This window comes from Plecotus auritus (genome assembly GCF_963455305.1).
Source record: "Plecotus auritus genome assembly, chromosome: X".
In the NCBI taxonomy this organism is placed as follows: Eukaryota; Metazoa; Chordata; class Mammalia; order Chiroptera; family Vespertilionidae; genus Plecotus; species Plecotus auritus.
In genome coordinates, this window is record NC_137784.1 from 11699743 (window position 1) to 11712518 (window position 12776).

Here is a 12776-nt window from a genome sequence, read left to right on the forward strand (position 1 = left end):
ATGGCAGTCTGCAAACCAGGAAGAGAGCCCAGGGAAGCATTCACCTTGATGTTTTCACAGATGTTTTACATTAAAGCTATCCTAGCTAATGTACCATGTACCCTTAAAATACCAAATCCCAAGAGGTCAAAACAAAGACATGGATGTTCAGCTTGGCAGGCAGTACAACCTGGTAGAGATACAGTGAGACTATGAGAAATTCAGTCCAGAGTTCCAGCTCAGGCCTCCTTCCCAAATACCACTGCCTGATGTGGTCTCCAAATATGTGAAGAACCACAGAATGGAGAATTCTGTGCACAAGGTCTTGAGGGAAGAAAGTTGGGTTATAGTATCCTTCTGAACATACAGAAAGTCTAAGAACCCCCATCTGGGTGCAGGCAGCTCTAAAATGCCCTTAGAGGCTTACATTATGCAAAGGTTTGGATCCACTTCCAATGTGGGGAAGAATGCAGGAGGAAAGGGACAAGCTGAAGACACAGTTAGTATGAGCATTGATCATTGATGCAAAGCTTGGGAAACAGGGGTGGGCACGTCTTTGAAACCTAATGTTAGGAGCCTCCACACAATAAAGGTCCAAGAAAGGACTCCTTGTCCCAAGGGGATGGGCAGAGAGTTCACAGTAGAGACCCTCAGGAAGGGAGGCCTATGAAGAGGAACATGGGAGTACGATACAGCCAGGATAAGGTTTGCAGAGGCCACAAACTGTGGTCAAGGGCTCTGAGACAAAACTCAAAGAAATCTCTCCCCGCCCCCAGAGAGTCAGAATGATCAGAATCAGTTCTGCTGGGGAGCCCAGAATATCAACTCTGTTGACATAGTGCCCAAATAGCCCAGGTACACGGAAGTATTCTCTCCATTATTGGCCTTATTTCCAGCCATTTGAATGGTTGGTGTCATGCCAACAGAATAACTAGACACTAGTGAACACCACCCCCGCCTCAAAACAAACAAACAAACCATGGAGCTCCCTGTTGTTTTCTTGCAATGGGGTTTTACTAAAGTGAACAAAAGTACTTCCTGACTGTTGGCTTCAAACAGCTATAGCTTCCGTTCCTCCAGAAGGTAACTCTGAGGCAAGGATTCAAAAACAAAAAGTTTATTTAGGATGTGATCCCAGGAAACAGGAGAATGGGGAAGTGAGAGCAGCAGGAAGGCGGCTAATACAGACAGATGTATTATCAAGCCAGTTACCACTGGGAGCAACTGAAGCTCAGTCCCGGGAGCCTGGGAGTGTAGAAAGCCTGTCCCTCCCTCTCAGAGTTATCCCACTATAGGGCAAAGGATCTGGGCTGTTTATCTACCAGCTTTCACTGAGGGCTGCTGCCAGGGTGGAGTTGGGAGGAGAGGGGAGTGTTAATTCAGTGTTAATTCCCTGCCACTCCCAGTCTGCCACAAGGGCGGGTAGAGCAGGCTCATGGGCAGAGAAATGCTCAACGAGTGGCTGGAAGGGGGCTGGTGTGTACTCAAGTGGTCAGGGTCAGGGCTGTTGCAATGGATACACAGTCTTTCTGGAATGAATGAGGAAGTGCAAAATATTGAAGCCAGGCAAGAAGAGGGTGTTCCATGCCTGCCCTGCCCCACTCATTTCTTCAGGCCAGGGCTGGGAGGACAAGTCCAGAGAGGCACTTGAGCAGGGATGTTTATCATCTGTAAATGGGCAATGGGCAAAGGTTTCAGGTAATCCCCAGATGTGCTCTAAAGCCTCACTATTCAAGGTGTGGTTCTCAAACAGCAGAAATCTCTGGCCCCTCCCCAGAGCTACAGAATCCACATCTGCATTTTATCGAGATCCCCAGGTGATCGATTTGTACATTGGAAAGGCATTGTTGTAGATACTATTGGGGCTCTCTGCACAGAGTACATTCATCCAATGTCTCCTACCAAAACCAAGTGGAAGGTATTTGCTCAATTTTAGACTGTATTTGCTCTATCCAGTTTATCAAATTAACTTCATATTTGCTGAATGGAGTTATGCAATTTAGCACAAAAGGAGATACTAGTGTCAACTTGCCCACCTGGGTGTGATCACAGCAAAATAAAGTATACTTGAGTTTTTCAAAACATCCTTCATTTACTTCATTCCCCTCCCTTTTTCCCCTTGCCAATTTTTTAAAGATATTTTTAAATGACATTTTTATATAGATACTTGATAAAGGAATAAATGAGCATAGAAACAGACTTTTAGGGAAAAAGTAGAAAAACAACTGATGCTGAAACTTAATAAAAAGCCTCAACATTGTACTAGTATATAGATACAGATGTGTCTGTCCAAAGGTGGCTACTAATGCTAACTGCAGTCAGAGGAAAAAATAATTGAAAACTGTGAAAACAATTAGAAATAGATTTAAAGCATTCCTTTAGGGGGAACAGAATATGGCATCACAATATATGCCTATTTGGCATAAGGATTATCTTGAGGTTGATTCTTTTTAAGAAACAAGACCCAGCCCTAACAGGTTTGGCTCAGTGGATAGAGCGTTGGCCTGCAGTCTGAAGGGTCCCAGGTTCGATTCCAGTCAAGGGAATGTACCTTGGTTGTGGGCACATCCCCAGTAGGGGGTGTGCAGGAGGCAGCTGATAGATGTTTCTCTCTCATCCATGTTTCTCTCTCATCCATGTTTCTAACTCTTTATCCCTCTCCCTTCTTCTCTGTAAAAAATCAATAAAATATATTTTTAAAAAAAGAAAGAAAAAAGACCCAGGAGAAACTCTAAAAACGAAGTAGAAGTTACACTTTTGTAAGAGACATTTACATTTATAAGGAACATCTGCATTTCTAAGGGTGTCTCCCTGTCTGTACCAGGAAGAGGAGGTGACTCTAAATCTTTAGAAACTCTAATAAATGGAGAGGGCACTGATCTAAATCTAGGCTGTGGCTTGGGCCATTTGGGGGAGTTACTCAATTTTCCTGGGTCTCTCCCATGTATACAGGAGGTATTCATGTTATTAAACTTGCTTATTTTTCTCCCCTTAATCCATCTTTTATTATAAGCGGAGTCTCAGCCAAAAACCTAGAAGGGTAGAGGGAAGATTATTTTTCCTCCTCCACAATACCAATGTCATTAAAAAAACACACACACAAAGAAAGGATGTGGAGATGTTCCAGATTAAAAGAGCCACTAAGAGACCTGACAGCTAAATGCCATAACAATCCTAGACCAGATCCTGTATTAAAAGTGAAAATGCTGTAAAAGTAAAAATGCTGTAAAGGATGTTATCAGGTCTATTGTCATAATTGGAATACAAATGGCAGATTAGATAACAGTTACTATACACTGGCCAGATTATAATGATTTCTGAACACATAATAATCTGGCCACTAGGTGTGTGTGTGTGTGTGTGTGTGTGTGTGTGTGTATATATATATATATATATATATATATATACACACACATACACACACTAGAGGCCTGGTGCACGAAATTCGTGCACGGGGGTGTGTGTCCCTCAGCCCAGCCTGCACCCTCTCCAATCTGGAACCCTTTGAGGGATGTCCAACTGCCCATTTAGGCCCGATCCTGGTGGGATTGGGCCTAAACGGGCAGTCGGACACCCCTCTCACAATCCAGGACTGCTGGCTCCCAACTGCTCGCCTGCCTGCCTTCCTGATTGCCCCTAACCGCTTCTGCCTGCCAGCCTGATCACCCCCTAACCACTCCCCTGCCAGCCTGATTGATGCCTAACTGCTCTCCTGCCAGCCTGTTTTCCCCCAACTGCTCTCCCCTGCAGGTCTGGGTCCCCCCCCAACTGCCCTCCCCTGCAGGTCTGGTCCCCCCCAACTGCTCTCCCCTACAGGCCTGGGTCCCTCCCAACTGCCTTTCCCTGCAGGCCTGGTTGCCCCCAACTTCCCTCCTCTGCCGGCTTGGTCACCCCTAACTGCCCTCCCCTGCAGGCTTGATTGCCCCCAACTGCCCTCCCTTGCAGGCCTGGTCCCTCCCAACTGCCCTCCCCTGCTGGCCTGATCACCCACAACTGCCCTCCCTTGCAGGCCTGGTCCCTCCCAACTGCCCTCCCCTGCTGGCCATCTTGTGGCAGCCATCTTGTGTCCACATGGGGACAGGATCTTTGACCAATGGGGGCAGCCATCTTGTGTGTTGGAGTGATGGTCAGTTTGCATATTACTCTTTTATTAGATAGGATAGAGGCCTGGTGCACGGGTGGGGGCCAGCTGGTTTGCTCTGAAGGGTGTCCCGGATCAGGGTGGGGGTTCCTTGGGGCGTAGGGTGGCCTGGGCGAGGGGCCTGTGGTGGTTTGCAGGCTGGCCACGCCCCCTGACGACCCAAGCGGAGGCCCTGGTATCTGGGATTTATTTATCTTCTACAATTGAAACTTTGTAGCCTGGAGCGGAGCCAAGCCTCCTGCTCACTCTGTGGCTGCAGCCATTTCTATTGGGATTTATGTATCTTCTATAATTGAAACTTTGTAGCCTTAAGCAGAGGCCTGGGCCGGCCAGGGTGTGGGGAAAGCTTGGCTTCCTCCATCGCCGGAGGCAACCCTAGCCTCCTGCTCTTTCCAGCTCCGTGGCTGCCGCCATTTCTGTTTGGGTTTATGTATCTTCTATCATTGAAACTTTGTAGCCTTGAGTGGAGGCCTAGGCCCACAAGGGCAGGCGGAAAGCTTGGCTTCCTCCATTGCCGGGGAAACCCAAACCTCCCTCCTGCTCTCTGTGGCTGTAGCCATCTTGGTTGGGTTTATTTGCATATTCACTCCTGATTGGCTGGTGGGCGTGGCTTGTGGATATAGTGGAGTGATGGTTAATTTGCATATTACTCTTTTATTAGATAGGAGATATATATATATATATATATATATATATATATATATATATATATATATATATATATTTTAGAGGCCCGGTGCATGAATTCGTGCATGGGTGGGGGGGTCCGGCCAGCCTGGCCAGGGGAAGGGGACATGGGCGGTTGGCCGGCCGGCCTGCCTGCTGGTTGAACTCCTGGTCGAGGGGACAATTTGCATATTAGCCTTTTATTATATAGTATATACACTGAGTGGCCAGATTATTATGCATTCAGAGATCATAATAATCTGGCCACTCAGTGTAGTTGATAACAGTACTATGGTTATGTAAGAGAATATTCTTTTTCTTAGGAAATCCATACTGAAGTGCTTAAGCATAAAGGCCATGATACATGTAATTTTATCCTCAAATGTTCAGAAAAAAATTACGTGTGACTGTGAATGTAAATGATAAAGCAAATGGGATAAAATGTTGCAACAGATGAATCTGAATAAAGGGTATATGGGTATTCTTTGTACCATTTTTAGTTTTTGCAACTTATTTGTAAAATTTGACATTTCCAAATTAAAATGTTTTTTTTTAATTATAAAGAAAAGAATATGTCCAGAGCTCAGAAATGAAGCCAGTCTTACTAGTAGACACATTGGGGTTGGTTCATTCAGGTTCACAATAGTGGGGGGTACATGAGTATTTGTACAAATGTGGGTATGTTAGGAGTTTGGGTGGTGAGATTATTAGGAGGTTGCTGTCTAATGAGAAGCTGATGTAGGAGTGGCAGAGGAAATAAAGGAAGGCATAAAACAGCTGTTTTGTACAACAGAAATGCAAACTCACTGTGCAAGCATGGTAGGATCGCTGGGCAATGCTAAAGGCCCACTTGAGATTTAATTAAGGTCAGGAACTGGACCTAGATATCAGTATTTATTCTGAAAACAACCCAAATGATTCGAATGGGGTTTCAGAACTGCTGTGCTAAGGCAGCATTTCTCAACCTCAGCACTATGGACCACTGATCCAGGTAATTATTTGTCGGGGAGTAAGGGGGTCAAGGGAGAGGGTCCTCTGCATTATAGGATGTTTACCAACATTCTTGGCCTCTACCTACTAGATGCCAGTAGCACTGCCATCTGTGCCAGTCATGACAACCAAAAATGTCTCCAAATATTACCAAATGGCCACTGAGGGCAAAATCTGCCCTAGTTGAGAACCACTATGCTAAGGGAACAAAGGCCATAAACATTACATGTGTATAAAGGTCAGGAATTGTGTGTACTCTTTGTTGCTATGAGCATTGTGGTTAAGAACACTGGCTCTGAAATTAGATGGTCTGTGTTCAAACCCCAGATCTACTAGTTACCTTTTGGATGGCCTTGGACAAGCTACTTAACATCTCTGTGCCTCCATTTCCTCATTCGTAAAATAATAATAGTAGTACGTGCCTCAAGAGGTTGGGAGGATTAAATAAGTTAATATATAAAGCAGTATCAGCAGTGCCTGCTCAATAAACATTAGCTATTTGCTATTGTTATTTTATCACAGAGCCAGAAACATAGTGGATACCAAATGTCTGTTGATTAATGAACTACTTACATTAAAATATACTTCATGCTTTACCTAATTAAGTTTCCACATTAAAATTGAACAGAAAGGCAGAGTGCATTAAATTTCTCTTAAGATTAGTGCTTGATTTTTTTCCTAGATTCTAGGTGCACTCATCATCCATTTGACAAATACTTATTGATTACTTACTGTGCCCCACTATTCCAGATCCTGAGCATACAACAATCAGTGAGCAAGATATACAAAGCCCTTGCCCTCTTGGAACTTATTTCTAAGGGTGGGGGAAGACATGGAATCAGGAAACAAAAAATTCAATAATATATAACCACAGATTATAGTGTTACAAAGAATACAAAAGTGGGATGAGGGGATGGAGATTTATAGTGGTAGGTGGCAAATTCCATTTTAGAATGAGGGTTAGGGAAGGCCCAAGGGAAATACTAGTAAGGGAACAAGTTATGTGAACACCTGATGAAATGGTGCAAAGGCTGGGAGGCAGGCAAATGCTTGACTTGAGTGAGGATTAATTAGGAGACTGGTGTGTTTGAAGAAGTGTGAAAAGAATAGGGGTAAAGGCCATATAGGACTTCAGAGGCTACAGTGAGGATCTAGGGCAGGGGTCCTCAAACTACGGCCCACGGGCCACATGCGGCCCGCCGAGGACATTTATCCGGCCCGCCAGGTGCCGCTGCCTGTCCTGCTTAGCAGCCGACTTGTCCCGGGCCCGCAGTGCGCATAGGAATTTGTTCATAGTTGGTTTTTTTTAAACTATAGTCCGGCCCTCCAACGGTCTGAGGGACAGTGAACTGGCCCCCTGTTTAAAAAGTTTGAGGACCCCTGATCTAGGGGTTTATTCTAAGTGGGGTAGAGATTATTAAAGGGTTTTGAGCAGTGGGTTTATAAGACTACATTTACTGGATATTCTGTGGGGTCAAAGGTGGATGCTGGGAGACTGGTTTAGAAGGTACACAGTAATTCAAGAGAGAAATGTGGATAGCAATGATTAACTGAGAGTATTATAATTTAACTCACTTTGCATTATAGCAAAATCTGATATAAAATGAATTTGTCCTGGCCCTAACCGGTTTGGCTCAGTGGATAGAGCATCGGCCTACGGACCAAAGGGTCCCAGGTTCGATTCCAGTCAAGGGCACGTACCTTGGTTGCAGGATCCTCCCTGACCCGTGCCCTGGTGAGGGCGTGTGCAGAAGGCAACCAATTGATATGTTTCTCTCTGACTTTCCCTCTCTCTTCCACTCTCCCTAAAAATCAATGGAAAAATATCCTCAGGTGAGGATTAAAAAAAAAAAAAAAAAAAAAAAAGAATTTGTCCTGGACACAGTTCAGCAATTTGGGGCTTAAAAACTAAACCAACAATTTTATAAAACACTGTTTTATGAAAGAACGGTCAAATCAATTTAGAGGGTCATGATGATTGTTTTAAAATGATATAGAACGGCCTAGCCAATAAGGTTCAGTGGTTGAGTCTCAACCTATGAACCAGGAGGCACAGTTCCATTCCTGGTCCAGGCACATGCCAGGGTTGCCAGCTCAATCCCCAGTAGGGGGTTGGGGGTGGGGAGATGATTCTCTCTCATCATTGATGTTTCTATCCCTCTCTCCTTCTCCCTCTCTGAAATCAATAAAAATATATTTAACAAATAAATAAAATGAAATAAAACAAAAGGAAGAGAATTGAAAATATCAGCATATACTATACAAAGGCAAAGTGTATATTTTGTGAGAGTCATAACACTAAGATTTTTGTTTCAATTATATGTACATATGTTCATTCTGGTTTGAAATTTAAAATATGTTTCTCACTTTGAATAGTGGGCAGGAACATTTGAAAAACACTACAAAAAAGCTATCTTACTTATGCATAAGTAGGTTGTAAACCATCCCTTTATTCTCTCTCATCCTCACTGTACCTTGCATCCCCCCAAAAATAATATTATTAAAAAACTCTAAAGGTAGTTTCTTCATAGTCTAAATAAAGTGAATTGACTTATGCTACACTATCTTCTCTGGGGAGATCAAACTATGACTATCCAAAGCTGAGAAGACTGATTCATTTCTAAACTGTTAAAATTTTCAATGAAAAAAAAATCCAAGCAAAACAAAAAATTTTAAAATGAAATTTTAGACATTTAGAAGCTAAAAATAGAAAGAACCCTTCTGGAAGTCATAAGGGAAACTACCAGAACTCTACAAAAAGCATAATTAATACCTAGTGATACACTATTAGAAGCATCCCCACCCAAATAACTGCCCTAGAGGGAAGCTTAGCTACTAAGGCAGGCAAAAAAAAAATGAGGCAAATAAAAGAAAATTGGGGGAGCGGAGTCCCTAAGTTATTGCCATTTGTAGACAGTTTGATTATCTACTTTGGAAATCCAAGAAAGTTGACTGAAAAGCTATGAGAGCTAACAAAAGTTCAGCAACATGACATGAATATGATAAACCTACAAAAAGTTAGCCTTTCTATACAATAGTATAATAATTATAAAATAAAATGAGAAAAAATATAATTTCTAAAAGCAATAAAAATGACACACACAAAAAAAAAACAATCTAAGAATTCATCTCACAAGAATGTGTAAGACCTACAATGTGGTATTTGCATGAGGATAGACATACAGATCAATGGAACAGAATAGAGTTCAAAAATAAGTTCACACTTTTACAGTCTATCAGTTTTTGACAAAAGGGCAAAGAGGATATAACGGGGGAAAGTACAGTCTTTTCAACAAATAGTGTTGGGACAACTGGCTATCAATATAGAAAAATGAACTCTGATCCATAAAAATTAACTCAAAATGAAGCCATAAACCTACATATAAATGATATAACTATTAAATGTCAAAAAGAAAGTAGAGGGGAAAATCTTGGTAAACTTGAGGTAGACAAAGACTTATCAGACAGGTTACTAACAGTACTATCCATAGAAGAAAAGTAACCTGATAAATTAGACTTTATAAAAATTTAAAATTTTTGCTCTTTAAAAAAATCACTAATTCCACTTTGTATAAGTCAAATAAAATAGTGCAGCCACCTGAGAAAAGTTTGGCAGTTCTTATAAAGTTAAATTTACCACACAATATAGAAATCCTACTTTTAGTTATTTACCTGAGTGAAATGAAAAGTATGTTCCGCAAAAAGCTGTATGTGAATGTTTATATTATAATCACTGAAAGTTGGTGAATGAATAAATGAACTGTGAAATACTACTCAGCACTGAAAAGGAACAAATTATTGATTCGCCCAACAATAGGGAGGAATCTCGAATGCATTGTGCTAGATGAAAGAAGTCAGACTCAAAAGGCTATGCCGTGTATGAATCAATTCACAGGACATTTGGGAAAAGACAAATGTATAGGGACAGAAAACAAATCAGTACTTGCCAGGGGCTGAGAGTACTGGGAGGGATTGACTACAAAGGTCAATAAGGATTTCTTGGAGTGATGGTATTCTTCTCCATCTTCTAAAAAAGGTGAATGTTATTATAAATAAATTGTACCTCAGTTTGTAAAACATGGAGTCAACTCATGAATTAAGTAGATTTATAAAATGGAACAGTGTTCATAGAATCTTATTTGATTATGGTAATTTATTTTGTGATAATTTCCCCCAAATGTTTAGCCCATTTCTTAACTTCCAGTACCCCCTCAACTCATATCATACCCCCAAAATAAGTTCCATGTGAATTAAAGACCCACATATTTTTAAAACCATACACATTTTTACAAAATCTAAAAGAAAATTTTTTCTCTATCTTAAAGTAGGGAAGGCCTTTCCCAGTGAGGCATAAAAACCAGCTCCCAAGTTTTTTTTACTAAAGGCAGAACTCTCCTTTCTATCTTCAGAATTATCAACATCACAGAAACATTCTCCCCCACCCCCTTTTAATTTAATGGTGTTCTTCCCACTCTGTAGTGTGTATTTGAAAGTTACTTGTCACTCTCAGACAGCAAATTGGAAAATGTATTTGTTAGTTTCATGTGAATAGTGAAGGCACCAGGAACCTACATAGTTATGTCCCTGTTCTGAGTCCTAAACCAGACTCAGCCACACCACAGCCATACCAGAGGCCCCAGAATGACCACGTCGGCCATGGAAAAGCAGCTTCTTTACTGGCTCTGCCTAACACCTGAGCAAACTCACTTTGCGATTTCTGGAAGGCTGTTCATGGTACCAAAAACATAGCGGCTCTCCTTTCCCTGCCAAACCCGCCAATGAAGTTCCATTTCTCAGACTTATTCTCCCTCTGTGGAACAAAATCATATCCAAAATTAAAGTTCAATTTTTTTTCTTTTCTGTTTCCAATTTTTTTTTTCTAGAAAAGAACACACACCTGGATTCTGTGGGTTTGGGGCAAGAATTATTCATGGAGAAAACACTGATGCTAGCCTTGCATTTCTTCAGTGGTTTTCAATAGCAAACACTGCTCTATCCCCCTTTTAATGAAAGTCACCTTGCAGGGTGTGGGGAATGATAAAAGCAGAGGGAATCCGATAGGGGCTGGCATCAAGCTGAGGCCTTGTAAAACAATACCCCTGGAACAGCTACAAAATTTGGGCATTTTTGTTTTCCAGCTTTGCATTTGAGCTCTAGAAGCAGCCAAACCAAGCAATGTCCAGCTCATTTTAGATCTTCACGAAACAAAACTCTGAGACGCTAAAAAGGACTCCCCCAAATCCTTGGGAAATGACACACACTTCGTCAGTTTACAAATTATTACAACATCAAACTTAATTGTATTGTCATTAGTAATTAAGTTCTTAATAAACTGTTTATTGTTAACATGAATAAAACAGTAAATATTGTCATACTGTGTATAAATGAGATTATACTGATAGGCTTACCTCTTAAAATAGTTGAGAAATTGAGAAAGATGGAACAGCAAACATCTAGCTAGTCTCCGCTTAATAAACCTTCACTCTCCATCACCCACCAGCTCCGAACCCCGTTAGAAGAAATGGATCCTTTTTCTGCCTATGGTGACTATTAGACGGGATAAGCTCCATAATCTGAGGGGCCCAGTGCAAAATGAAAACACGAAGCCCCTTATTCAAAATTATTAAGAAATGTGACAGCAGAGCCTTAAAGCAAACACAGGTCGCATATGCCCATGAAGCGAACTCTACTATTAGATCATGGATCTAGCTATAGGAACTGGTAAGAAAAGTAAAGCCTGTCGCTACCAAATGAGTAGCAATCGTTTTAATGTGTGTATTTGGGGTGGAAGTGGGATTGCAAAGTCTTAGGACCTCCTCTCTCAAGGTCCCACTTTTCCTAAGGGTTTCAGACCGTTGGACAAAATGTACGTCTGCAGGGCCTGTCACGTAAGTGTGGTCCATGGAGCAGCAGCAGCAGCAGCATCTGGGAGCTTGTTAGAAGCGCAGACTGTCAGGCTCCACCCCAGAACCCACTGAATCGGATGCATTTTAACGAGACCCCCAAGGGATTAATGTGGAAGGTACCAGACAAAGAAGTGTGACCCTCCAAGCAGCCACGGAAGACGCTGCCGCCTGCCTCATCTAGCCCTCTGGAGGCCCATCAGCTCTCCTCCTCCTGCTCACCTATACAGTTCCGGAGTCTCCAAACAAGTCCCTAATCTAAACGCTCTCAGCTGAAACCTCCAGCCTTCTCCTTCCCTCATGCTCACCCCTGGACTCCGGGCTGCCGCCCCTTCCCGCCGCGCCGGGCCACCTGTTCTGGGTGCCGCCAGTGGGTACCCCACCAAGCCTTCCAGGGCCCCGGGCGCCTTAGCGCTCCCCAGGCTCCGCCGCACCCACTGACGGGAGCGGTAAACTGAATGCACTCGATCGAATCTCCAAGAGCGACAGTGAGACCAAGACTCGTGGCCCCGTTTCCCAGAGCGATGGGGAGGGTTTGAGTCCGTTGGAAGTTTTTGGATACACAGTCATCCCCTCGGACTATGCGTCTCAGGAGCCCCCTATCCCAAGGCGCGCACCCTCCCACACTGTCAGGGTGTCGGCCCTCGAAGCTCGGTCATTTGCCTCTGCCTTTCAAGGCGGCCTTGGGCCCCAGCTCAGAGCCGCAGCTGGGCGGAGGGAGCGTTCGCCCCGCTGTCCCATAGCGCTGCAAGTCCGGGCGCTGAGCGGGAACCGCCCGCGCCCGTCGCCAGCTCCCTGGGCTGGGTCTCAGAACCCCAGGGGATAGACCCATCCCGGCACCACGCGCTTACCTGCCGGTCCCCACCGACGGGCTGGCTGCTGACGCCCTCCGGCCCTTCTTTTTCCCTTTTCCCTCCCTCCGCGTCCCGCCTCCCGCCTCCCGCGGGCTGGGCGCCGCCCCCGCCGCTCCCGGATGGTTCGTTCGCCCGCCCGCTCTCCGGTGGCGTGGTGCGGCGAGTCCTAGGCTGGACGCGGAGGTGGGGAGCGGGCGGGGCACAGGGGGGAGGGGGGTATGAAGGAGCAGTGTGGTGGGCCGA

General features: G+C 43.8%; 1 protein-coding gene across 1 annotated transcript in view; it reads right to left on the reverse strand.

Annotated features, from left to right (window-relative positions):
- Positions 1 to 12576, reverse strand: part of ADGRG2 (adhesion G protein-coupled receptor G2) — a 121583-nt gene extending 109007 nt beyond the window's left edge. Inside the window, exon 1 of the mRNA XM_080653297.1 lies at positions 12531 to 12576. The gene's annotated coding sequence lies outside the window, so the exon portion shown is untranslated. The remainder of the gene's footprint in view (positions 1 to 12530) is intronic.
- Positions 12577 to 12776: the final 200 nt, after the last annotated feature.